The sequence below is a fragment of the Stegostoma tigrinum genome, chromosome 43 (assembly GCF_030684315.1).
Source record: "Stegostoma tigrinum isolate sSteTig4 chromosome 43, sSteTig4.hap1, whole genome shotgun sequence".
NCBI classification, from domain to species: Eukaryota; Metazoa; Chordata; class Chondrichthyes; order Orectolobiformes; family Stegostomatidae; genus Stegostoma; species Stegostoma tigrinum.
Window position 1 is genome coordinate 13734128 of NC_081396.1, and position 25699 is coordinate 13759826.

Below are 25699 nucleotides of genomic sequence, written 5' to 3' on the forward strand. Positions count from 1 at the left end.
CTCAGTGGAATGGGATGCAGTGACTGAGGGAAAGGTGATTCAGTGACTGTAGGAAATGGCAAGCTGTGACTGAGGAAAGGAGATGCAGTGACTGTGGGAAATGGGAAGCAATGACGGAGGGAAATGGGATGCAGTGGCTGAGTGAAATGGGATGCCGTGTCCGTGGGAAACGGGATGCAGTGACTGTGGGAAATGTGATGCAGTGACTGTGGGAAATATGATGCAGTGACTGACGGAAATGGGATTCAGTGACTGCGTGAAATGGGATTCAGTGACAGCGTGAAATGGGATGCAGTGACTGAGATAAATGGGATGCAGTGACTGAGGGAAAGGAGATGCAGTGCCTGTGGAAACGGGATGCTGCGACTGAGGGTAATGGGTATGCAGTGACTGTGGGAAATGGGATGCAGTGGCTGAGTGAAATGGGATGCAGTGACTGAGTGAAATGTGATGCAGTGACTGAGTGAAATGTGATGCAGTGGTCGGAGTGAAATGTGATGCAGTGGCTGAGTGAAATGTGATGCAGTGGCTGAGTGAAATGTGATGCAGTGGCTGAGTGAAATGGGATACAGTGGCTGAGTGAAATGGGATGCAGTGACTGATTGAAATGGGATGCAGTGACTTTGGGAAATGGGATGCAGTGGCTGAATGGAATGGGATGCAGGGCCTGAGGGAAAGGTGATTCAGTGACTGTGGGAAATGGCAAGCCGTGACTGAAGAAAGGAGATGCAGTGACTGTGGGAAATCGGACACAATGACGGAGGAAAATGGCACGCAGTGACTGAGTGAAATGGGATGCCGTGTCTGAGTGAAATGGGATGCCGTGTCTGAGTGAAATGGGATGCCGTGTCTGAGTGAAATGGGATGCCGTGTCTGAGTGAAATGGGATGCCGTGGCTGAGTGAAATGGGACGCAGTGACGGAGTGAAATGGGATGGAGTTACTGAATGAAATGGGATGTAGTGACTGAATGAAATGGGGTGCAGTGACTGAGTGAAATGGAATGCGGTGACTGTGGGGAATAGGGTGCGGTGACTAACGGAAACGGATGCACTGTCTCAGCTGAATAGTGTTCACTGTCTTCGTTAAATGGGATGCAGTGACTGAGGGAAAGGACATGCAGTGAATGTGGGAAATTGGATGCAGTGACTGAGGGAAATGGGAGGGAGTGACTGACTGAAATGGGAGGGAGTGACTGAGTAAATTGGGTGGCAGTGACTGACTGAAATGGGAGGCAGTGACTGAGTGAAGTGGGAGGCAGTGACTGAGTGAAGTGGGAGGCAGTGACTGAGTGAAGTGGGAGGCAGTGACTGAGTGAAGTGGGAGGCAGTGACTGAGTGAAGTGGGAGGCAGTGACTGAGTGAAGTGGGAGGCAGTCACTGAGTGAAGTGGGAGGCAGTCACTGAGTGAAGTGGGAGGCAGTCACTGAGTGAAGTGGGAGGCAGTCACTGAGTGAAATGGGATGCTGTGACTGAGGGTAATGTAATGCAGTGACTGAGTGAAATGCGATGCAGTTAATGGCAAAAGGCGATGCAGTGACTGAGTGAAGTAGGTGGCAGTGACTGAGTGAAATGGGTGGAAGTGACTGTGTGAAGTGGGAGGCAGTGACTGTGTGAAGTGGGATGCAGTGACCCGGTGAAATGGGATGCAGTGACTGAGTGAAGTGGGAGGCAGTGACTGAGGGGAATGGGATGCAGTGACTGATGGAAATGGGATGCAGTGACTGAGGGAAATGAGATTCAGTGACTGAGGGGAACGAGATGCAGTGACTATGCGAAATGGAATGCTGTGTCTGAGTGTAATGGGATGCACTGTCTCAGTTAAATGGGATGCAGTGACTGAGTGAAATGGGATGCTCTGACTGAGTGAAGTGGGATGCTGTGACTTAGGGACATGGGATGCTGTGACTGAGGGTAATGCGATGCAGTGACTGAGGGAATGGAGATGCAGTGACTGTGGGAAATGGGTTGCAATGACTGAGTGAAATGTGATGCAGTGACCGAGTGAAATGTGATGCAGTGACTGAGTGAAATGGGATGCTGTGACAGAGGGAAAGGAGACGCACTGAATGTGGGAAATGGGATGCAGTGACTGAGTGAAATGGGATGCAGTGACTGACTGAAATGGGATGGAGTGACTGAGGAAAGGAGATGCAGTGACGATGGGAAATGGGATGCAGTGACTGCCTGAAATCGGATGCAGTGACTGAATGAAATGGGATGGAGTGACTGACTGAAATGGGATGGAGTGACTGACTGAAATGGGATGGAGTGACTGAGTGAAATGGGAGTCAGTGACTGAGTGAAATGGGAGTCAGTGACTGAGTGAAATGGGAGTCAGTGACTGAGTGAAATGGGAGTCAGTGACTGAGTGAAATGGGAGTCAGTGACTGAGTGAAATGGGAGTCAGTGACTGAGGAAAGGAGATGCAGTGACGATGGGAAATGGGATGCAGTGACTGCCTGAAATCGGATGCAGTGACTGCCTGAAATCGGATGCAGTGACTGAATGAAATGGGATGGAGTGACTGACTGAAATGGGATGGAGTGACTGAGTGAAATGGGAGTCAGTGACTGAGTGAAATGGGAGTCAGTGACTGAGTGAAATGGGAGTCAGTGACTGAGTGAAATGGGAGTCAGTGACTGTGTGAAGTGGGAGGCAGTGACTGAGGGGAATGGGAGGCAGTGACTGAGTGAAATGGGAGGCAGTGACTGAGTGAAATGGGATGCTGCGACTGAGGGTAATGGGTATGCAGTGACTGTGGGAAATGGGATGCAGTGACTGAGTGAAATGGGATGCAGTGGCTGAATGGAATGGGATGCAGGGACTGAGGGAAATGGGATGCTGTGACTCAGTGGAATGGGATCCAGTGACTGAGGGAAAGGTGATTCAGTGACTGTGGGAAATGGGACGCAATGACGGAGGGAAATGGGACGCAGTGACTGAGTGAAATGGGATGCAGTGACTGAGTGAAATGGGATGCCGTGGCTGAGTGAAATGGGATGCCGTGGCTGAGTGAAATGGGAAGCAGTGACTGAGGGAAATGGGATGCAGTGACTGAGGGAAATGGGATGCAGTGACTGAGTGAAATGGGACGCATTGACTGAGTCAAATGGGACGCAGTGACCGAGTGAAACTGGGTGCAGTGACTGAGGGAAATGGGAGGCAGTGGCTGAGTGAAATGGGATGCACTCACTGAGGGAAATGGGATGCAGTGATGGATGGTAATGGAATGTCGTCACTGAATGAAATGGGGTGCAGTGACTGAGGGAAATGGGAGGCAGTGACTGAATGAAATGGGATGCAGTGACTTTGGGAAATGGGATGCAGTGACTGAGTGAAATGGGAGGCAGTGACTGAGTGAAATGGGATGTAGTGGACGGAGTGAAATTGGATGCAGTGACTGAGTGAAATGTGATGCAGTGGCTGAGTGAAATGGGATACAGTGGCTGAGTGAAATGGGATGCAGTGACTGATTGAAATGGGATGCAGTGGCTGAATGGAATGGGATTCAGAGCCTGAGGGAAATGGGATGCTGTGACTCAGTGGAATGGGATGCAGTGACTGAGGGAAAGGTGATTCAGTGACTGTGGGAAATGTCAAGCCGTGACTGAAGAAAGGAGATGCAGTGACTGAGTGAAATGGGAGGCAGTGACTGAGTGAAATGGGATGTAGTGGACGGAGTGAAATGGGATACCGTGGCTGAGTGAAATGGGAAGCAGTGACTGAGGGAAATGGGATGCAGTGACTGAGGGAAATGGGACGCAGTGACGGAGTGAAATGGGATGCAGTTACTGAATGAAATGGGATGTAGTGACTGAATGAAATGGGGTGCAGTGACTGAGTGAAATGGAATGCGGTGACTGTGGGGAATAGGGTGCGGTGACTAACGGAAACGGATGCACTGTCTCAGCTGAATAGTGTTCACTGTCTTCGTTAAATGGGATGCAGTGACTGAGGGAAAGGACATGCAGTGAATGTGGGAAATTGGATGCAGTGACTGAGGGAAATGGGAGGGAGTGACTGACTGAAATGGGAGGGAGTGACTGACTGAAATGGGAGGGAGTGACTGACTGAAATGGGAGGGAGTGACTGACTGAAATGGGAGGGAGTGACTGAGTGAAATGTGAGGGAGTGACTGACTGAAATGTGAGGGAGTGACTGACTGAAATGTGAGGGAGTGACTGAGTGAATTGGGAGGCAGTGACTGAGTGAATTGGGAGGCAGTGACTGAGTGAATTGGGAGGCAGTGACTGAGTGAATTGGGAGGCAGTGACTGAGTGAAATGGGATGCACTCACTGAGTGAAATGGGATGCACTCACTGAGTGAAATGGGATGCTGTGACTGATGGAAATGGGATGCTGTGACTGAGTGAAATGGGATGCAGTGACTGAGTGAAATGGGATGCAGTGACTTAGTGTAATGGGACGCAGTGACTGAGTGTAATGGGACGCAGTGACTGAGTGTAATGGGACGCAGTGACTGAGTGTAATGGGACGCAGTGACTGAGTGTAATGGGACGCAGTGACTGAGTGAAATGGGATGCCGTGACTGAGTGAAATGTGATGCAGTGCCTGTGGAAACGGGATGCTGCGACTGAGGGTAATGGTATGCAGTGACTGTGGGAAATGGGATGCAGTGACTGAGTGAAATGGGATGCAGTGGCTGAATGGAATGGGATGCAGGGACTGAGGGAAAGGTGATTCAGTGACTGTGGGAAATGGCAAGCCGTGACTGAAGAAAGGAGATGCAGTGACTGTGGGAAATCGGACACAATGACGGAGGAAAATGGCACGCAGTGACTGAGTGAAATGGGATGCCGTGTCTGAGTGAAATGGGATGCCGTGTCTGAGTGAAATGGGATGCCGTGTCTGAGTGAAATGGGATGCCGTGTCTGAGTGAAATGGGATGCCGTGTCTGAGTGAAATGGGATGCCGTGTCTGAGTGAAATGGGACGCAGTGACGGAGTGAAATGGGATGCCGTGGCTGAGTGAAATGGGACGCAGTGACGGAGTGAAATGGGATGGAGTTACTGAATGAAATGGGATGTAGTGACTGAATGAAATGGGGTGCAGTGACTGAGTGAAATGGAATGCGGTGACTGTGGGGAATAGGGTGCGGTGACTAACGGAAACGGATGCACTGTCTCAGCTGAATAGTGTTCACTGTCTTCGTTAAATGGGATGCAGTGACTGAGGGAAATGGGAGGGAGTGACTGACTGAAATGGGAGGGAGTGACTGAGTAAATTGGGTGGCAGTGACTGACTGAAATGGGAGGCAGTGACTGAGTGAAGTGGGAGGCAGTGACTGAGTGAAGTGGGAGGCAGTGACTGAGTGAAGTGGGAGGCAGTGACTGAGTGAAGTGGGAGGCAGTGACTGAGTGAAGTGGGAGGCAGTCACTGAGTGAAGTGGGAGGCAGTCACTGAGTGAAGTGGGAGGCAGTCACTGAGTGAAGTGGGAGGCAGTCACTGAGTGAAATGGGATGCTGTGACTGAGGGTAATGTAATGCAGTGACTGAGTGAAATGCGATGCAGTTAATGGCAAAAGGAGATGCAGTGACTGAGTGAAGTAGGTGGCAGTGACTGAGTGAAATGGGTGGAAGTGACTGTGTGAAGTGGGAGGCAGTGACTGTGTGAAGTGGGAGGCAGTGACTGTGTGAAGTGGGATGCAGTGACCCGGTGAAATGGGATGCAGTGACTGAGTGAAGTGGGAGGCAGTGACTGAGGGGAATGGGATGCAGTGGCTGATGGAAATGGGATGCAGTGACTGAGGGAAATGAGATTCAGTGACTGAGGGGAACGAGATGCAGTGACTATGCGAAATGGAATGCTGTGTCTGAGTGTAATGGGATGCACTGTCTCAGTTAAATGGGATGCTCTGACTGAGTGAAATGGGATGCTCTGACTGAGTGAAGTGGGATGCTGTGACTTAGGGACATGGGATGCTGTGACTGAGGGTAATGCGATGCAGTGACTGAGGGAATGGAGATGCAGTGACTGTGGGAAATGGGTTGCAATGACTGAGTGAAATGTGATGCAGTGACCGAGTGAAATGTGATGCAGTGACTGAGTGAAATGGGATGCTGTGACAGAGGGAAAGGAGACGCACTGAATGTGGGAAATGGGATGCAGTGACTGAGTGAAATGGGATGCAGTGACTGAGTGAAATGGGATGGAGTGACTGAGGAAAGGAGATGCAGTGACGATGGGAAATGGGATGCAGTGACTGAATGAAATGGGATGGAGTGACTGAATGAAATGGGATGGAGTGACTGACTGAAATGGGATGGAGTGACTGACTGAAATGGGATGGAGTGACTGACTGAAATGGGATGGAGTGACTGACTGAAATGGGATGGAGTGACTGAGTGAAATGGGAGTCAGTGACTGAGTGAAATGGGAGTCAGTGACTGAGTGAAATGGGAGTCAGTGACTGAGTGAAATGGGAGTCAGTGACTGAGTGAAATGGGAGTCAGTGACTGATTGAAATGGGAGGCAGTGACTGAGGAAAGGAGATGCAGTGACGATGGGAAATGGGATGCAGTGACTGCCTGAAATCGGATGCAGTGACTGCCTGAAATCGGATGCAGTGACTGAATGAAATGGGATGGAGTGACTGACTGAAATGGGATGGAGTGACTGAGTGAAATGGGAGTCAGTGACTGAGTGAAATGGGAGTCAGTGACTGTGTGAAGTGGGAGGCAGTGACTGTGTGAAGTGGGAGGCAGTGACTGAGGGGAATGGGAGGCAGTGACTGAGGGGAATGGGAGGCAGTGACTGAGTGAAATGGGAGGCAGTGACTGAGTGAAATGGGATGCTGCGACTGAGGGTAATGGGTATGCAGTGACTGTGGGAAATGGGATGCAGTGACTGAGTGAAATGGGATGCAGTGGCTGAATGGAATGGGATGCAGTGACTTTGGGAAATGGGATGCAGTGGCTGAATGGAATGGGATTCAGGGCCTGAGGGAAATGGGATGCTGTGACTCAGTGGAATGGGATGCAGTGACTGAGGGAAAGGTGATTCAGTGACTGTGGGAAATGTCAAGCCGTGACTGAAGAAAGGAGATGCAGTGACTGAGTGAAATGGGAGGCAGTGACTGAGTGAAATGGGATGTAGTGGACGGAGTGAAATGGGATACCGTGGCTGAGTGAAATGGGAAGCAGTGACTGAGGGAAATGGGATGCAGTGACTGAGGGAAATGGGACGCAGTGACGGAGTGAAATGGGATGCAGTTACTCAATGAAATGGGATGTAGTGACTGAATGAAATGGGGTGCAGTGACTGAGTGAAATGGAATGCGGTGACTGTGGGGAATAGGGTGCGGTGACTAACGGAAACGGATGCACTGTCTCAGCTGAATAGTGTTCACTGTCTTCGTTAAATGGGATGCAGTGACTGAGGGAAAGGACATGCAGTGAATGTGGGAAATTGGATGCAGTGACTGAGGGAAATGGGAGGGAGTGACTGACTGAAATGGGAGGGAGTGACTGACTGAAATGGGAGGGAGTGACTGACTGAAATGTGAGGGAGTGACTGAGTGAATTGGGAGGCAGTGACTGAGTGAATTGGGAGGCTGTGACTGAGTGAATTGGGAGGCAGTCACTGAGTGAAATGGGATGCACTCACTGAGTGAAATGGGATGCTGTGACTGATGGAAATGGGATGCTGTGACTGAGGTTAATGGGATGCAGTGACTGAGTGAAATGGGATGCAGTGACTGAGTGAAATGGGATGCAGTGACTGTGGGAAATGGGACGCAGTCACTGAGTGTCATGGGACGCAGTCACTGAGTGTCATGGGACGCAGTGACTGAGTGTAATGGGACGCAGTGACTGAGTGTAATGGGACGAATTGACTGAGTGTAAAGGGACGAATTGACTGAGTCAAATGGGACGCAGTGACTGAGTGAAATGGGATGCCGTGACTGAGTGAAATGTGATGCAGTGCCTGTGGAAACGGGATGCTGCGACTGAGGGTAATGGTATGCAGTGACTGTGGGAAATGGGATGCAGTGACTGAGTGAAATGGGATGCAGTGGCTGAATGGAATGGGATGCAGGGACTAAGGGAAATGGGATGCTGTGACTCAGTGGAATGGGATGCAGTGACTGAGGGAAAGGTGATTCAGTGACTGTGGGAAATGGCAAGCTGTGACTGAGGAAAGGAGATGCAGTGACTGTGGGAAATGGGACGCAATGACGGAGGGAAATGGGACGCAGTGACTGAGTGAAATGGGATGCAGTGGCTCAGTGAAATGGGATGCAGTGACTGAGGGAAATGGGATGCAGTGACTGAGGGAAATGGGACGCAGTGGCTGAGTGAAATCGGACGCATTGACTGAGTGAAATGGGACGCAGTGACCGAGTGAAACGGGGTGCAGTGACTGAGGGAAATGGGATGCAGTGACTGAGTGAAATGGCAGGCATTGACTGAGTGAAATGGCAGGCAGTGACTGAGTGAAATGGGAGGCAGTGACTGAGTGAAATGGGAGGCAGTGACGGAGTGAAATGGGATGCAGTGACGGAGTGAAATGGGATGCAGTGACTGAGTGAATTGGGATGCAGTTACTGAATGATATGGGATGTAGTGACTGAATGAAATGGGGTGCAGTGACTGAGGGAAATGGGTGCAGTGACTGAGGGAAGTGGGATGCAGTCACTGAGTGAAATGGGATGCAGTGATGGATGGTAATGGGATGCAGTGATGGATGGTAATGGGATGCAGTGACTGAGGGAAATGGGATGCAGTGACGGAGTGAAATGGGATGCAGTGACTGAATGAAATGGGGTGCAGTGACTGAGTGAAATGGGAGGCAGTGACTGAGTGAAGTGGGAGGCAGTGACTGAGTGAAATGGGACGCAGTGACTGAGTGAAATGGGACGCAGTGACTGAGTGAAATGGGATGCAGTGAGTGAGGGTCATGGGATGCAGTGAGTGAGGGTCATGGGATGCAATGACTGAAGGAAATGGGATGCTGTGACTCAGTGAAATGGGATGCAATGACTGAGTGAATATGATGAAGTGGCTGAGTGAAATGGGATGCAGTGACTGAGTGAAATGGGATGCAGTGACTGAGGAAAATGTGATGCAGTGACTGTGGGGAATAGGGTGCGGTGACTGATGGAAATGGATTCACTGTCTCACTTGGATAGGATTCACTGTCTCTGTTAAATGGGATGCAGTGACTGAGTGAAATGGGAGGGAGTGACTGAGTGAAATGGGAGGCAGTGACTGAGTGAAATGGGATGCAGTGACTGAGTGAAATGGGAAGCAGTGACTGAGGAAAATGTGATGCAGTGACTGAGGGAAAAGAGATGCAGTGACTGAGGGTAATGGGATGCACCGTCTCAGTTCAATGAGATTCATTGTCTCAGTTAAAAGGGACGCAGTGACTGAGTGAAATGGGACGCAGTGACTGAGGGAAATGTGATGCCGTGACTGTGGGGAATAGGGTGCGGTGACTGATGGAAATGGATTCACTGTCTCACTTGGATAGGATTCACTGTCTCTGTTAAATGGGTTGCAGTGACTGATTGAAATGGGAGGGAGTGACTGAGGGAAAGGAGATGCAGTGAATGTGGGAAATGGGAGGCAGTGACTCAGGGAAATGGGAGGCAGTGACTGAGGAAATGGGTTGCAGTACCTGATGGAAATTGAATGCAGCGTCAGTCAGAAACGGGATACAGTGACTGTGGGAAATGGGATGCAGTGACTGAGGGAAATGGGATGCAGTGACTGAGGGAAATGGGATGCACTGAATGAGTGACATGAGATGCAGAGACTGATGGAAATTGCATGCAGTAAGAGAGTGACATGAGCTGCAGTGACTGAGTGAAATGGGTTGCAGTGACTGTGCAAGTGGGATGCAGTATCTGACGGAAATTTGATGAAGTGTCAGTGAGAAACGGGATGCAGTGACTGAGTGAAATGGGACGCAGTGACTGAGGGTAATGGGACGCACTGACTGAGGGAAATGAGATGCAGTGACTGAGTGAAATGGGGTGCAGTGACTGAGTGAAATGGGGTGCAGTGACTGAGGGAATTGGGATGCAGTGACTGAGTGAAATGGGATGCAGTGACTGAGGGAATTGGGATGCAGTGACTGATTGTAATGGGATGCAGTGACTGAGTGAAATGGGATGCAGTGACTGAGTGAAATGGGATGCAGTGACTGAGTGTAATGGGATGCAGTGACTGAGTGAAATGGGACGCACTGACTGAGGGATATGGGATGCAGTGACTGAGTGCAATGTGATGCCGTGACTGTGGGGAATAGGGTGTGGTGACTGATGGAAGTGGATTCCCTGCCTGATTTGGACAGGTGTCACTGTCTCCTGCTCAGAGGGACTGGCCCCCGCAGCCATGACCCGCTCAGAGGGACTGGCCCCCGCAGCCAGATCCGCTCAGAGGGACTAGCCCCCGCAGCCCTGACCCGCTCACTGCGACTTGCCCCCTGCAGTCCTGACCCGCTCACAGGGACTGGCCCCCGCAGCCCTGACCCGCTCACAGGGACTGGCCACCACAGGCCTGAACCGCTCACTGCGACACTGCCCCCGGCAGCCCTGACCCGCTCAGAGCGACTTGCCCCCCGCAGCCCTGACCCGCTGACAGGGACATGCCCCCGCAGCCCTGACCCGCTCACAGGGACTGGCCCCCCGCAGTCCTGAACCGCTCAAAGCGACTTGCCCCCCGCAGCCCTGACCCGCTCACTGCGACACTGCCCCTCGCAGCCCTGACCCGCTCACTGCGACTTGCCCCCAGCACCACTGACCCGCTCACTGCGACTGGCCCCCCGCAGCCCTGACGCGATCACTGCGACTTGCCCTCCGCAGACCTGCCCCGCTCACTGCGACACTGCCCCCCGCAGCCCTGACCCGCTCACTGCGACTTGCCCCCCGCAGCCCTGACCCGCTCACTGCGACACTGCCCCCCGCAGCCCTGACCCGCTCACTGCGACACTGCCCCTCGCAGCCCTGACCCGCTGACAGAGGCTTGCCCCCGCAGCCCTGACCCGCTCTTGGCGACTGGCCACCCGCAGCCCTGACGCGCTCACTGCAACTTGCCCCCCGCAGACCTGATCCGCTCACTGCGACCTGCCCCCTTGCAGGCCTATCCCGCTGACAGGGTCCTGCCCCCCAGCAGTCCTATCCCACTGACAGGGACATGCCCCCGCAGCCCTGACCCGCTCACAGGGACTGGCCCCGCAGCTGTTACCTGCTCACAGGGACCGGCACCCTGCAGCCATGACCCGCTCACTGCCACATTGCCCCCCGCACCCCTGACACGCTCGCTGCGACTTGCCCCCCGCAGCCCTGACCCGCTCACTGACACCTGCCCCCCGCAGACCTGTCCCGCTACTGCGACTTCCCCCCGCAGTCCTGACCCGCTGTCTGCGACTTGCCCCCTGCAGTCCAGTCCCGCTGACAGGGACTTGCCCCCCGCAGTCCTGTCCCGCTGCCAGGGACTGGCCCCCGCAGCCCTGACCTGCTCACAGGGACTGGCCTCCCGCAGCCCTGACCCGCTCACTGCGACACTGCCCCCCGCAGCCCTGACCTGCACACTGTGACTTGCCCCCCGCAGCCCTGACCCGCTCACTGCGACTTGCCCCCCGCAGCCCTGACCCGCTCACTGCGACTTGCCCCCCGCAGACCTGAACCGCTCTCTGCGACTTGCCCCCTGCAGACCTGACCCGCTCAGAGGGACTGGCCCCTGCAGCCCTGACCCGCTCACTGCAACTTGTCCCCTGCAGCCCTGACCCGCTCACAGGGCCTGGCCCCCGCAGCCGTGACCCGCTCAAAAGGACTGGCCCCCGCAGCCCTGACCCGCTCATTGCAACTTGCCCCCCGCAGTCCTGTCCCGCTGACTGCGACTTGCTCCCCGCAGACCTGACCCACTCAGTGCGATTTGCTCCCCGCAGCCCTGACCCGCTCACTGCGACTGGCCCCCCGCAGCCCTGACCCGCTCACTGCGACTTGCCCCCCGCACCGCTGACCCGCTGACAGGGACTTGCCCCCACAGCCCTTACCCGCTCACTGAGATGGGTCCCCGCAGCCCTGACGCGCTCACTGCGCCTTGCCCCCGGCAGTCCTCACTCGCTCAGGGGGACCGGCCCCCCGCAGCCCTGACCCGCTCACGGGGACCGGCCCCCTGCAGCCCTGACCCGCTCACTGCGACCTGCCCCCCTGCAGTCCTGTCCCGCTGACCGGGACCGGCCCCCCTGCAGTCCTGTTCCGCTGACAAGGACATGCCCCCGCAGCCCTGACCCGCTCACAGGGACTGGCTCCCGCAGCCCTTACCCGCTCACAGGCACTGGCCCCCCGCAGCCCTGACCCGCTCACTGCGACATTGCCCCCCGCACCCCAGACCCGCTCACTGCGACTTTGCCCCCCGCACCCCAGACCCGCTCACTGCGACTTGTCCCCCGCAGCCCTGACCCGTGGACAGGGACTGGCCCCCGCAGCCCTGACCCGCTGACAGGGACTGGCCCCCGCAGCCCTGACCAGCTCACAGGGACTGGCACCCCGCAGCCCTGACCCGCTCACTGCGACTTGCCCCCCGCAGACCTGTCCCGCTCACTGTGACTTCCCCCCGCAGTCCTGACCCGCTCTCTGCGACTTGCCCCCCGCAGTCCAGTCCCGCTGACAGGGACTTGCCCCCCGCAGTCCTGTCCCGCTGCCAGGGACTGGCCCCCGCAGCCCTGACCTGCTCACAGGGACTGGCCCCCCGCAGCCCTGACCTGCTCACTGCGACTTGCCCCCCGCAGCCCTGACGCGCTCACTGCGACTTGCCCCCCGCAGTCCTGACCCGCTCACTGCGACTTGCCTCCCGCAGACCTGAACCGCTCTCTGCGACTTGCCCCCTGCAGACCTGACCCGCTCAGAGGGACTGGCCCCCGCAGCCCTGACCCGCTCACTGCAACTTGTCCCCCGCAGAGCTGACCCGCTCACAGCGACCTACCCCCCGCCACCCTGACCCGCTCAGGGGGCCCGGCCCCCGGCAGCCCTGACCCGCTCACTGCGACTTGACCCCGGCAGCCCTGACCCGCTCACTGCGACTTGCACCCCTGCAGTCCTGTCCCGCTGACAAGGACATGCCCTCGCAGCCCTGACCCGCTCACCGGGACTGGCCCCCGCAGCCCTGACCCGCTCACTGCAACTTGTCCCCCGCAGAGCTGACCCGCTCACTGCGACTTGCACCCCTGCAGTCCTGTCCCGCTGACAAGGACATGCCCTCGCAGCCCTGAACCGCTCAGGGGGACCGGCCCCCCGCAGCCATCACCCACTCACGGGGACAGGCCCCTCGCAGCCCTGACCCGCTCACTGCGACCTGCCCCCCTGCAGTTCTGTCCCGCTGACCGGGACCGTACCCGCTGCAGCCCTGTCCCGCTGACAAGGACATGCCCCCGCAGCCCTGACCCGCTCACAGGGACATCCCCCCGCAGCCCTGACCCGCTCACTGCGACTTGCCCCCCCAGCCCTGACCCGCTGAGGCGGACCGGCCCCCCCGCAGCCCTGACGCGCTCACTGGGACCGGCCCACCGCAGCCCTGACCCGCTCCCTGCGCACTGCCCCCCGCAGCCCTGTCCCGCTCACTGCGACACTGCCCCCCGCAGCCCTGACCCGCTCACTGCGACACTGCCCCTCGCAGCCCTGACCCGCTGACAGGGGCTTGCCCCCGCAGCCCTGACCCGCTCTTTGCCACTGGCCACCCGCAGACCTGACCCACTCACTGCGACTTGCCCCCCGCAGACCTGACCCGCTCACTGCGACCTTGCCCCCCTGCAGGCCTGTCCTGCTGACAGGGACCTGCCCCCCAGCAGTCCTATCCCACTGACAGGGACATGCCCCCGCAGCCCTGACCCGCTCAAAGGGACTGGCCCCCGCAGCCGTTACCCGCTCACAGGGACCGGCACCCCGCAGCCATGACCCGCTCACTGCGACATTGCCCCCCGCACCCCTGACACGCTCACTGCGACTTTGCCCCCCGCACCCCAGACCCGCTCACTGCCACCTGCCCCCCGTAGCCCTGACCCGCTCACTGCCACCTGCCCCCCGCAGCCCTCTGCGGCGGACAGGGACTGGCCCCCGCAGTCCTGACCCGCTGACAGGGACTGGCACCCTGCAGCCCTGACCTGCTCACGGCGACTTGCCCCCCGCAGAGCTGACCTGCTCACTGCGACTTGCCCCCCGCAGTCCTGTCCCGCTGACAGGGATTTGCCCCCGCGGCCCTCAACCGCTCACTGCGACTGGCCCCAAACCGCCCTGACCCGCTCACTGCGATTTGCCCCCCGCAGCCCTGACCTGCTCACTGCGACCTGCCCCCCGCAGCCCTGTCCCGCTCACGGGGTCCGACCCCCCGCAGCCCTGACCCGCTCACTGCGACACTGCCCCTCGCAGCCGTGACCCGCTCACTGCGACTTGCCCCCCGCACCCCTGACCCGCTGACAGGGGCTTGCCCCCGCAGCCCTGACCCGCTCACTGCGACTGCTCCCCCGCAGCCCTGACGCGCTCACTGCGACTTGCCCCCGACGACCTGACCCGCTCACTGCGACTTGCCCCCCGCAGTCCTCACCCGCTGAGGGGGACCGTCCCCCCGCAGCCCTGACCCGCTCACTGCGACCTGCCCCCCTGCAGTCCTGTCCCTCTGACCGGGACCGGCCCCCTTGCTGTCCTGTCCCGCTGACAAGGACATGCCCCCGCAGCCCTGACCCGCTCACAGGGACTGGCCCCCTCTGCCCTCACCTGTTCACAGGCACTGGCCCCCCGCAGCCCTGACCCGCTCACTGCGACATTGCCCCTGGACATCACTGCTGTTTGGGGTCCTGCCATTAACTATGTATCCCTTTCCTTAACACTTGGTCTCCTAAAATGTAACACCTCATGCCTGCCCAGATTAAATTCCATCGGCCATTTCTCCGCTCATGTTTGCAATTGGTCTGTATCTTGCTGTCCGCACCCCAGACCCGCCCACTGCGACTTGCCCACTGCGACTTGCCCCCTGCGACTTGCCCCCTGCAGCCCTGACCCGCTCAAAGAGCCTGCCCCCGCAGCCCTGACCTGCTCACAGGGAATGGCCCCCACAGCCCTGACCAGCTCACTGCGACACTGCCCCCCGCAGCCCTGACCCGCTGACTGCGACTTGCCCCCCGCATCCCTGACCTGCTCACTGCGACTTGCCCCCCCCCAGCCCTGACCCGCTCACTAGGACCGGCCCACGGCAGCCCTGATCCGCTCACTGCGCACTGCCCCCCGCAGCCCTGAACCGCTCACTGCGACACTGCCCCCCGCTGCCCTGACCCGCTCACTGCGACACTGCCCCTCGCAGCCCTGACCCGCTGACAGTGGCTGGCTCCTGCAGCCCTGACCCGCTCTCTGCGACTGGCCCCCCGCAGCCCTGATCCGCTCACTGCGACTTACCCCCCCCGCAGCCCTGACCCGCTTACTGCGACTTGCCGCCCGCAGCTCTGACCCGCTCAGAGGGACTGGCTCCCGCAGCCCTGACCCGCTCACTGCGACTTGCCCCCCACAGACCTGACCCGCTCACTGCGACTTGCCCCCCGCAGCCCTGACCCGCTCACTGCGACTTGCCCCCCGCAGTCCTGACCTGCTCACTGCAACCTGCCCCCCGCAGCCCTGTCCCGCTGACAGGGACTTGCCCCCACAGCCCTGACCCGCTCACTGCGACTTGCCCCCCGCAGCCCTGACCCGCTCAGAGGGACTGCCCCCCGCAACCCTGACCAGCTCAGATGGACTGGCCCCCGCAGCCCTGACCCGCTCAGAGGGACTGGCCCCGCAGCCCTGACCCGCTCACAGGGACTAGCCCCCCGCAGCCCTGACCCGCTTACTGCGACTTGCCCCCCGCTGCCCTCACCCACTGTCTGCGTCTTGCCCCCCGCTGACCTGACCCACTCACTGCGACTTGCCCCCCGCAGTCCTGACCCGCTCACTGCGACTTGCCCCCCGCAGCCCTGACCCGCTCACTGCAACTTGCTCCCCGCAGACCTGACCCGCTGACTGCGACTTGCCCCCCGCAGTCCTGTCCCGCTGACAGGGACTGGCCCCCGCAGACCTGACCCTATCACTGCGACTTGCCGCCCGCAGTCCTGACCCGCTCACTGCGACTTGCCCCCCGCAGTCCTGTCCCGCTGACAGGGACAGGCCCCACGCAGCCCTTACCCGCTCACAGGGACTGGCCCCCCGCAGTCCTGACCTGCTCACTGCGACTTGCCCCCCGCAGTCCTGTCCTGCTGACAGGGACTCGCCCCCCGCAGTTCTGTCCCGCTGACAGGGACTCGCCCCCGCAGCCCTGACCCGCTCACTGCGACACTGCCCCCCGCAGTCCTCACCCGCTCACTGCCTCTAGCCCCCCGCAGCCCTCACCCGCTCACTGCGACTTGCCTCCCGCAGACCTGACCCGCTCAATGCAACTTGCCCCCCGCAGCCCTGACCCGCTGTCAGGGACTGGCCCCCGCAGCCCTGACCTGCTCACAGGGACTGGCCCCCCGCAGTCCTGACCCGCTCACTGCGACTTGCCCCCCGCAGTCCTGTCCCGCTGACAGGGACTCGCCCCTGCAGCCCTGACCCGCTCACTGCGACACTGCCCCCCACAGTCCTCACCTGCTCACTGCCTCTAGCCCCCCGCAGCCCTCACCCGCTCACTGCGACTTGCCCCCCGCAGACCTGACCCGCTCAGTGCGACTTGGCCGCCGCAGCCCTGACCCGCTGACAGGCACTTGCCCCCGCAGCCCTGACCCACTCACTGCGACTGGCCCCCCGCAGCCCTGACCCCCTCACTGCGACTGGCCCCCCGCAGCCCTTACCCGCTCAGGGGAACCGGCTCCCCGCAGCCCTGACTCGCTCACAGGGACTGGCCCCCCACAGCCCAGACCCGCTAACAGACTCTTGTCCCTTGCAGTCCTGTCCCGCTGACAGGAACTTGCCCCCGCAGTCCTGACCCGCTCACTGCGACTTGCCCCCCGCAGTCCTGTCCCGCTGACAGGAACTTGCCCCGCGCAGCCCTGACCCGCTGAGAAGGACTGGCCCCCGCAGCCTTGACCCGCTTACTGCGACTTGCCCCCCGCTGCCCTGACCCGCTCACTGCGACTTGCCCCCCGCAGTCCAGTCCCGCTGACAGGGACCAGCACCTTGCAGTCCTGTCCCGCAGACAGGCACTTGCCCCGCGCAGCCCTGACCCGCTGAGAAGGACTGGCCCCCGCAGCCATGACCCGCTCACTGCGACTTGCCCCCCGCTGCCCTGACCCGCTCACAGGGACTGGCCCGCCGCAGCCCTGACCCGCTCACAGGGACTGGCCCTCCGCAGCCCTGACCCGCTCACTGCGACTTGCCCCCCGCAGTCCTGACCCGCTCACTGCGACTTGCCCCCCGCAGCCCTGACCCGCTCACTGCAACTTGCTCCCCGCAGACCTGACCCGCTGACTGCGACTTGCCCCCGCAGCCGTAACCCGCTTACTGCGACTTGCCCCCTGCAGTCCTGACCCCCTCACAGGGACTGGCCCCCGCAGCCCTTACCCGCTCATTGCAACTTTCCCCCCACAGTCCTGTCCCGCTGAACAGAGACTTGCCCCTGCAGCCCTGACCCGCTCACTGCGACTTGCCCCCGCTGCCCTGACCCGCTCACTGCGCCTTGCCCCCCGCAGCCCTGACCCGCTCAGAGGGACTGGCCCCCGCAGCCCTGACCTGCTCAGAGGGACTGGCCCCCCGCAGCCCTGACCCGCTTCCTGCGAGTTGGCCCCCGCAGACCTGACCCGCTGACTGCGACTTGCCCCCTGCTGCCCTGACCCGCTGACTGCGACTTCCCCTCCGCCGACCTGACCCGCTGACTGCAACTTGCCCCCCGCAGTCCTGTCCCGCTGACAGGGACTTGCCCCCGCAGCCCTGACCCACTCGCTGCGACTTGCCCCCCTCTGCCCTGACACGCTCACTGCTACTTGCCCCCTGCCGCCCTGACCCACTCACTGCGACATTGCCCCCCGCACCCCAGACCCGCTCACTGCGACTTCCCATCGCAGCCCTGACCCGGTCAGAGGGACTGCCCCCCGCAGCCCTGACCCGCTCACAGGGACTGACCCCCGCAGCCGTGACCCGCTCACTGCGACTTGCCCCCCGCACCCCTGACCCGCTGACAGGGGCTTGCCCCCGCAGCCCTGACCCGCTCACTGCGACTGCTCCCCCGCAGCCCTGACGCGCTCACTGCGACTTGCCCCCGACGACCTGACCCGCTCACTGCGACTTGCCCCCCGCAGTCCTCACCCGCTGAGGGGGACCGTCCCCCCGCAGCCCTGACCCGCTCACTGCGACCTGCCCCCCTGCAGTCCTGTCCCTCTGACCGGGACCGGCCCCCTTGCTGTCCTGTCCCGCTGACAAGGACATGCCCCCGCAGCCCTGACCCGCTCACAGGGACTGGCCCCCTCTGCCCTCACCTGCTCACAGGCACTGGCCCCCCGCAGCCCTGACCCGCTCACTACGACATTGCCCCTGGACATCACTGCTGTTTGGGGTCCTGCCATTAACTGTGTATCCCTTTCCTTAACACTTGGTCTCCGAAAATGTAACACCTCATGCCTGCCCAGATTAAATTCCATCGGCCATTTCTCCGCTCATGTTTGCAATTGGTCTGTATCTTGCTGTCCGCACCCCAGACCCGCCCACTGCAACTTGCCCACTGCAGCCCTGACCCGCTCAAAGAGCCTGCCCCCGCAGCCCTGACCTGCACACAGGGAATGGCCCCCACAGCCCTGACCAGCTCACTGCGACACTGCCCCCCGCAGCCCTGACCCGCTGACTGCGACTTGCCCCCCGCATCCCTGACCTGCTCACTGCGACTTGCCCCCCCCAGCCCTGACCCGCTCACTGCGACACTGCCCCCCGCTGCCCTGACCCGCTCACTGCGACACTGCCCCTCGCAGCCCTGACCCGCTGACAGTGGCTGGCTCCTGCAGCCCTGACCCGCTCTCTGCGACTGGCCCCCCGCAGCCCTGATCCGCTCACTGCGACTTACCCCCCCCCGCAGCCCTGACCCGCTTACTGCGACTTGCCGCCCGCAGCCCTGACCCGCTCAGAGGGACTGGCTCCCGCAGCCCTGACCCGCTCACAGGGACAGGCCCCCCGCAGCCCTGACCTGCTTACTGCGACTTGCCCCCCTCTGCCCTGACCCGCTCACTGCGACTTGCCCCCCACAGACCTGACCCGCTCACTGCGACTTGCCCCCCGCAGCCCTGACCCGCTCACCGCGACTTGCTCCCCGCAGACCTGACCCGCTCACTGCAATTTGCCCCACGCACTCCTGACCCGCTCACAGTGACTGGCCCCCGCAGCCCTGACCCGCTCACTGCGACTTGCGCCACGCAGACCTGTCCCGCTCACTGCGACTTGCCCCCCGCAGACCTGTCCCGCTCACTGCGACTTGCCCCCGCAGTCCTGACCCGCTCACTGCGACTTGCCCCCCGCAGTCCTGTCCCGCTGACAGGGACTTCCCCCCCGCAGTCCTGTCCCTCTCACAGGGACTGGCCCCCCGCAGCCCTGACCCGCTGACAGGGACTGGCCCCCCGCAGCCCTGACCCGCTCACAGGGACTGGCCCCCGCAGCCCTGACCCGCTCACTGCGACTTGTCCCCCGCAGACCTGACCCAATCACTGCGATTTGCCCCCCGCAGTTCTGTCCTGGTGACAGGGACTTGCCCCCCGCAGTCCTGTCCTGGTGACAGGGACTCGCCCCTGCAGCCCTGACCCGCTCACTGCTACTTTGCCCCCGCAGCCCTGACCCGCTCACGGGGACCGGCCTCCCGCAGCCCTGACCCGCTCAGTGCGACACTGCCCCCCTCTGTCCTGACCAGCTCAGTGCGACTTGCCCCCGCAGCCCTGACCCACTCACTGCGACTGGCCCCCCGCAGCCCTGTCCCGCTGACAGGGGCTGGCCCCCGCAGCCCTGACCCGCTCACAGCGACTGGCCCCCGCAGCCCTGACCCGCTCACAGCGACTGACCCCCGCAGCCGTAACCCGCTTACTGCGACTTGCCCCCTGCAGTCCTGACCCCCTCACAGGGACTGGCCCCCGCAGCCCTTACCCGCTCATTGCAACTTTCCCCCCACAGTCCTGTCCCGCTGAACAGAGACTTGCCCCTGCAGCCCTGACCCGCTCACTGCGACTTGCCCCCGCTGCCCTGACCCGCTCACTGCGCCTTGCCCCCCGCAGCCCTGACCCGCTCAGAGGGACTGGCCCCCGCAGCCCTGACCTGCTCAGAGGGACTGGCCCCCCGCAGCCCTGACCCGCTTCCTGCGAGTTGGCCCCCGCAGACCTGACCCGCTGACTGCGACTTGCCCCCCGCTGCCCTGACCCGCTGACTGCGACTTCCCCCCCCGCCGACCTGACCCGCTGACTGCAACTTGCCCCCCGCAGTCCTGTCCCGCTGACAGGGACTTGCCCCCGCAGCCCTGACCCGCTCACTGCGACTTGCCCCCCTCTGCCCTGACACGCTCACTGCTACTTGCCCCCTGCCGCCCAGACCCGCTCACTGCGACTTCCCATCGCAGCCCTGACCCGGTCAGAGGGACTTCCCCCCGCAGCCCTGACCCGCTCACAGGGACTGACCCCCGCAGCCGTGACCCGCTCACAGGGACTGGCCCCCGCAGCCGTGACCCGCTCACAGGGACTGGCACCCCGCAGCCCTGATCCGCTCACTGCGACTTGCCCCCCGCAGCCCTGACCCGCTCATAGGGCCTGGCCCCCGCAGCCGTAACCCCCTCACAGGGACTGGCCCCCGCAGCCCTGACCTGCTCACTGCAACTTGCCCCCCGCAGTCCTGTCCCGTTGACAGGGACTTGCCCCTGCAGCCCTGACCCGCTCACTGCGACTGGCCCCCTGCAGCCCTGATCCACTCACTGCGACTTGCCCCCCGCTGCCCTGACCCGCTCACTGCGCCTTGCCCCCCGCAGCCCTGACCCGCTCAGAGGGACTGGCCCCCCGCAGCCCTGACCCGCTCAGAGGGACTGGCCCCCCGCAGCCCTGACCCGCTTACTGCGAGTTGGCCCCCGCAGCCCTGACCCGCTTACTGCGAGTTGGCCCCCGCAGACCTGACCCGCTCACTGCGACTTGCCCCCCGTAGTCCTGACCCGCGCACTGCGACTTGCCCCCCGCAGCCCTGACCCGCTCAGAGGGACTGGCCCCCGCAGCCCTGACCTGCTCACAGGGACTGGCCCCCGCAGCCCTGACCCGCTCACTGCAATTTGCCCCCCGCACTCCTGACCCGCTCACAGTGACTGGCCCCCGCAGCCCTGACCCGCTCACTGCGACTTGCATCCCGCAGCCCTGACCCGCTCACTGCGACTTGCCCGCCGCAGACCTGTCCCGCTCACTGCGACTTGCCCCCCGCAGTCCTGACCCGCTCACTGCGACTTCCCCCCCGCATTCCTGTCCCGCTGACAGGGACTTCCCCCCCGCAGTCCTGTCCCTCTCACAGGGACTGGCCCCCCGCAGCCCTGACCCGCTGACAGGGACTGGCCCCCCGCAGCCCTGACCCGCTCACTGCGACTTGTCCCCCGCAGACCTGACCCTATCACTGCGACTTGCCCCCCGCAGTCCTGTCCTGATGACAGGGACTTGCCCCCCGCAGTCCTGTCCTGGTGACAGGGACTCGCCCCTGCAGCCCTGACCCGCTCACGGGGACCGGCCCCCCCACAGCCCTGACCCGCTCACGGGGACCGGCCCCCCGCAGCCCTGACCCGCTCAGTGCGACACTGCCCCCCTCTGTCCTGACCAGCTCAGTGCGACTTGCCCCCGCAGCCCTGACCCACTCACTGCGACTGGCCCCCCGCAGCCCTGACCCGCTCACAGGGACTTGCCCCTTGCAGTCCTGTCCCGCTGACCGGGACTTGCTCCTTGCAGCCCTGACCCGCTGAGAAGGACTGGTCCCCGCAGCCCTGACCCGTTCACTGCGACTTGCCCCCCGCAGTCCTGACCCGCTCACTGCGACTTGCCCCCCGCAGTCCTGTCCCGCTGACAGGGACTTGCCCCTTGCAGTCCTGTCCCGCTGACAAGATCTTGCCCCCGCAGCCCTGACCCGCTCACTGCGACTTGCCCCCCGCAGCCCTGACTCGCTCACAGGGACTTGCCCCTTGCTGTCCTGTCCTGCTGACAGGGACTTCCCCCCGCAGCCCTCACCCGCTCAGAGGGACTGGCCCCCGCAGCCTTGACCCGCTTACTGCGACTTGCCCCCCGCTGCCCTGACCCGCTCACTGCGACTTGCCCCCCCGCAGACTTAACCCACTCACTGCCACCTGCCACCCGCAGTCCAGTCCCGCTGACAGGGACCTGCCCCTTGCAGTCCTGTCCCGCAGACAGGGACTTGCCCCCGCAGCCATGACCCGCTCACTGTGACTTGCCCCCCGCTGCCCTGACCCGCTCACAGGGACTGGCCCGCCGCAGCCCTGACCCACTCACAGGGACTGTCCGCCGCAGCCCTGACTCGCTCACAGGGTCTGGCCCCCCGCAGCCCTGACCTGCTCACTGCGACACTGCCCCCTGCAGCCCTGACCCGCTCACCGCGACTTGCTCCCCGCAGACCTGACCCGCTCACTGCAATTTGCCCCCCGCACTCCTGACCTGCTCACAGCGACTGGCCCCCTCAGCCCTGACCCGCTCACTGCAACTTGCCCCCCGCAGACCTTTCCCGCTCACTGCGACTTGCCCCCTGCAGTCCTGACCCGCTCACTGCAACTTGCCCCCCGCATTCCTGTCCCGCTGACAGGGGCTGGCCCCCGCAGCCCTGACCCGCTCACAGGAACTGGCCCCCCGCAGCCCTGACACGCTCACTGCGACTTTCCCCCCGCAGCCCTGACCCGCTCACAGGGACTGGCCCCCCGCAGCCCTGACCCGCTCACTGCGACTTGCCCCCCGCAGCCCTGACCCGCTCACAGGGATTGGCCCCCGCAGCCCTGACCCGCTCACAGGGATTGGCCCCCGCAGCCCTGACCCGCTCACTGCGACTTGCCCCCCGCAGCCCTGACCCGCTCACTGCGACTTGCCCCCCGCAGTCCTGACCCGCTCACTGCGACTTGCCCCCCGCAGTCCTGACCCGCTCACTGCGACTTGCCCCCTGCAATCCTGACCCCCTCACAGGGACTGGCCCCCGCAGCCCTTACACGCTCATTGCAACTTGCCCCCCGCAGTCCTGTCCCGCTGAACAGAGACTTGCCCCTGCAGCCCTGACCCGCTCACTGCGACTTGCCCCCGCTACCCTGACCCGCTCACTGCGCCTTGCCCCCCGCAGCCCTGACCCGCTCAGAGGGTCTGGCCCCCGCAGCCCTGACCTGCTCAGAGGGACTGGCCCCCCGCAGCCCTGACCCGCTTCCTGCGAGTTGGCCCCCGCAGACCTGACCCGCTGACTGCGACTTGCCCCCCGCTGCCCTGACCCGCTCACTGCGACTTCCCCCCCACCGTCCTGACCCGCTGACTGCGACTTGCCCCCCGCAGTCCTGTCCCGCTGACAGGGACTTGCCCCCGCAGCCCTGACCCGCTCACTGCGACTTGCCCCCCTCTGCCCTGACACGCTCACTGCTACTTGCCCCCTGCTGCCCTGACCCACTCACTGCGACATTGCCCCCCGCACCCCAGACCCGCTCACAGGGCCTGGCCCCCGCAGCCGTAACCCTCTCACAGGGACTGGCCCCCGCAGCCCTGACCTGCTCACAGGGACTGGCACCCTGCAGCCCTGACCCGCTCACTGCGACTTGCCCCCCGCAGCCCTGACCCGCTCACTGCGACTTGCCCCCCGCAGCCCTGACCCGCTCACAGGGACTTGCCCCTTGCAGTCCTGTCCAGCTGACAAGATCTTGCCCCCGCAGCCCTGACCCGCTCACTGCGACTTGCCCCCCGCAGCCCTGACTCGCTCACAGGGACTTGCCCCTTGCTGTCCTGTCCTGCTGACAGGGACTTCCGCCCGCAGCCCTGACCCGCTCAGAGGGACTGGCCCCCGCAGCCCTGACCCGCTCACAGGGACTGGCCCCCCGCAGCCCTGACCCGCTCACTGCGACTTGCCCCCCGCAGCCCTGACCCGCTCACAGGTATTGGCCCCCGCAGCCCTGACCCGCTCACAGGGATTGGCCCCCGCAGCCCTGACCCGCTCACTGCGACTTGCCCCCCGCAGCCCTGACCCGCTCACTGCGACTTGCCCCCCGCAGTCCTGACCCGCTCACTGCGACTTGCCCCCCGCAGTCCTGACCCGCTCACTGCGACTTGCCCCCTGCAGTCCTGACCCCCTCACAGGGACTGGCCCCCGCAGCCCTGACCCGCTGACAGGGACTTGCCCCCCGCAGCCCTGACCCGCTCACTGCGACTTGTCCCCCGCAGACCTGACCCTATCACTGCGACTTGCCCCCCGCAGTCCTGTCCTGATGACAGGGACTTGCCCCCCGCAGTCCTGTCCTGGTGACAGGGACTCGCCCCTGCAGCCCTGACCCGCTCACGGGGACCGGCCCCCCCACAGCCCTGACCCGCTCACGGGGACCGGCCCCCCGCAGCCCTGACCCGCTCAGTGCGACACTGCCCCCCTCTGTCCTGACCAGCTCAGTGCGACTTGCCCCCGCAGCCCTGACCCACTCACTGCGACTGGCCCCCCGCAGCCCTGACCCGCTCACAGGGACTTGCCCCTTGCAGTCCTGTCCCGCTGACCGGGACTTGCTCCTTGCAGCCCTGACCCGCTGAGAAGGACTGGTCCCCGCAGCCCTGACCCGTTCACTGCGACTTGCCCCCCGCAGTCCTGACGCGCTCACTGCGACTTGCCCCCCGCAGTCCTGTCCCGCTGACAGGGACTTGCCCCTTGCAGTCCTGTCCCGCTGACAGGAACTTGCCCCCCGCAGCCCTGACCCGCCCACTGCGACTTGCCCCCCGCAGCCCTGACCCGCTCACTGCGACTTGCCCCCTGCAGCCCTGGCCCGCTCACAGGGACTTGCCCCTTGCAGTCCTGTCCTGCTGACAAGATCTTGCCCCCGCAGCCCTGACCCGCTCACTGCGACTTGCCCCCCGCAGCCCTGACTCGCTCACAGGGACTTGCCCCTTGCTGTCCTGTCCTGCTGACAGGGACTTCCCCCCGCAGCCCTCACCCGCTCAGAGGGACTGGCCCCCGCAGCCTTGACCCGCTTACTGCGACTTGCCCCCCGCTGCCCTGACCCGCTCACTGCGACTTGCCCCCCCGCAGACTTAACCCACTCACTGCCACCTGCCACCCGCAGTCCAGTCCCGCTGACAGGGACCTGCCCCTTGCAGTCCTGTCCCGCAGACAGGGACTTGCCCCCGCAGCCATGACCCGCTCACTGTGACTTGCCCCCCGCTGCCCTGACCCGCTCACAGGGACTGGCCCGCCGCAGCCCTGACCCGCTCACAGGGACTGTCCGCCGCAGCCCTGACTCGCTCACAGGGTCTGGCCCCCCGCAGCCCTGACCTGCTCACTGCGACACTGCCCCCTGCAGCCCTGACCCGCTCACCGCGACTTGCTCCCCGCAGACCTGACCCGCTCACTGCAATTTGCCCCCGCACTCCTGACCTGCTCACAGCGACTGGCCCCCGCAGCCCTGACCCGCTCACTGCGACTTGCCCCCCGCAGACCTTTCCCGCTCACTGCGACTTGCCCCCCGCAGTCCTGACCCGCTCACTGCGACTTGCCCCCTGCAATCCTGACCCCCTCACAGG